Source organism: Parasteatoda tepidariorum, chromosome 2 (assembly GCF_043381705.1).
Source record: "Parasteatoda tepidariorum isolate YZ-2023 chromosome 2, CAS_Ptep_4.0, whole genome shotgun sequence".
Classification (NCBI taxonomy): Eukaryota; Metazoa; Arthropoda; class Arachnida; order Araneae; family Theridiidae; genus Parasteatoda; species Parasteatoda tepidariorum.
In genome coordinates, this window is record NC_092205.1 from 99,974,906 (window position 1) to 99,977,308 (window position 2,403).

The 2,403-nt window shown below is 27.9% G+C and overlaps 1 long non-coding RNA gene across 1 annotated transcript in view; it reads right to left on the minus strand.

Annotated features, from left to right (window-relative positions):
* Positions 1 to 301: 301 nt before the first annotated feature.
* The window catches only part of LOC139425034 (uncharacterized), an 8,361-nt gene continuing 6,259 nt past the window's right edge, over positions 302 to 2,403 (minus strand). Inside the window, exon 4 of the long non-coding RNA XR_011636239.1 lies at positions 302 to 654. This is a non-coding gene — a long non-coding RNA (uncharacterized lncRNA). The remainder of the gene's footprint in view (positions 655 to 2,403) is intronic.

The following is a 2,403-nucleotide window of genomic DNA, read 5'->3' on the forward strand; positions in this document are numbered from 1 at the left end:
TGGGCTTACCTAATTATTATCAATTTGTACAGTTTTGAGTCGTTTCTATGATATAATTCAATTCATAATCGTAGAATAAATTTTCAGTATTTCATATATTATAATAGTAATTAAACATAAAATACAAAAATATGAAAGTTTAAAACATAAAATTGATGATATTTTTTTAAAAATGCTATTTTATAAAAAATGTTTTGGAAAAAAAGAAGAAATAATCATTTAGTCAAAAAAAAAAAAAAATGGAAANCAAAAAAAAAAAAAAAATGGAAACAAAATAAATAATAACAATACATAGCTGCCATTGATCAGGCTTGCCAACTAATTATAGTCAAAATTTACCACAGACAAATTTCTCCATTAATTTTACTGTCAAAAAAAGTAACTTTTCAATTATAGCATCGATTTTAACATATTTAGTCTTGTAAAAATATTACAAAAGTGTAATGATAAACAAAATAAGCTCAACACATGGTTTTAGATGTGAACCTTGTGCTAAAATGACATTTATGTTGCTCCTCGAGCTTACCTGATGAAACAGATCAACTAAATTTTAGATGTGAATTATCTTCATCGAAGCCGACGCTTTACATCCGGCGTTCAGTACTATTTCATATTGTTTTACAACGCATGGTTTTAGCCCTCTGGTGGAAAAGACTATAAAACAAAACTTACAACTGTTACTTTTCTCAACAACTGAAATTTAGAATAGTATGATTAAGAAAAATATGTGAACTGTTTGCAATTTAAAATTAATATTGAAATGCACAGGTTTAAAATTTTCTACTATGAAAAGTTTTCGGAACTTCAGTGCTCAAAAAAGTATACAAAAACTAGACGTTAAGAACGTATCCAATGAGCGAGCATCGGATTGTGAAGCAATCCGAAATGAACTGCGAAAGCAGTTTCGGGGGTTGGCGAGCGCCAGCGAGCAGGGCGCGAAGCCTCCTAGTTTCAGATAATACGTTGCAAGTATGAGAACATTTTTCTATGATTACGAGATAAAAACTGGACATAACATATTTCCGGTAGACACGTAGATTGATGGAGAAATCTGTATTTTTTTTGTTACAAAATAAGCGAATTTAATAACCAGATTTTTTTTTTTTTTTTTTGCACCAGAGTTACATTAGAGCAATGATTATCTTGCTTAAGTGCGCTTTGTTTTGTTATTTTGGCGTTAAATTCTGCATTTCATTCGTCTGTAACTACATTACAAATTAACACTACCTATCAAATGAAATGAAGCAAAAAGTATATAACTGGATAAATAAACATCTCCAGATCACATATATCATGAACCGCATATGCATTACATGTATTAGCTCAGAGAGTTGGATGAATAATGTCACTTAGATAATAGTCTATTTTTTTTTCTTCATAAATAAAGATGCTTAAATATTCATTAAAACATCATATTAATATGCTTAAAAGTTTCCGGGAACTTCATTGCTCATTTTACTCTTTGTTATGAAGAGAAGGTGAAGAAGCCTATAATCTATTCTGGGATGGATTGCTTCCAATAATTGTAATAAAGCAAAATCATCTAATGCCGACCAAGATGAGACTCTCTACCAAATTGACATTCGGTCCGAAAAAGTACTAAAAATAACGACAACCAAATGGTCTATCCAAATTAAAAATCTTTTCATCACAGAAGACTATAATTCATACCTCCCAAATTTCTCCAAATCCCAAATTTCAAAACTGTAAACATTGTGGCATATGCTAACATAATTTTTATTTTAAATGACTAAGTTTGAAATGCACGTTTTAGTAACAAAAGCATACTATCTATCATATTTTTGAGTGTATATTTTGTATTTTTTCTAATGACTGCTGTGATATGTTTAAAGGTATAATATATTTAAATTTTAAGATTTTGCATAAAAATTATTCTGTCTATGTACACAAACATCAAAGTGATGGTAAATGAATAAATTATGTTTGAATATTGATCTGGATCTGTTTATTTTTTGTTAATATTTCCAAGTTATGTCATTATTTTTACATTTCTTAAGTAACTTCAAATTTATTATTTCCATACGCCAGTGTAATTAATATTGGAATGTTTCCTTAATTAGAGATTGAGATTGACCTATTCAATATTTGCCTACTCCTTTGTATAAAGTTTTATTTGTGAAAGTAATATTTTCATTTTTAAATAATTTCAAAATACAATTATGAGAATTTGCTTCAGCCTAAAATTAAAATTCTCTTTAAAACATTAGTGGTACTAACTCTATAGCATCTGTTGGTTCTTTAACGAATGAAATGTAAAAAATAATTTCAATTTTACTTAAATCCACTGGAAGAAAGTAAAACTTTAATGATGAAAGATAATATTTTTAAAGCACTATAAAGCAGAGAAAGTTAGCATCATTATTAAACTTTCATTAAAAAAAG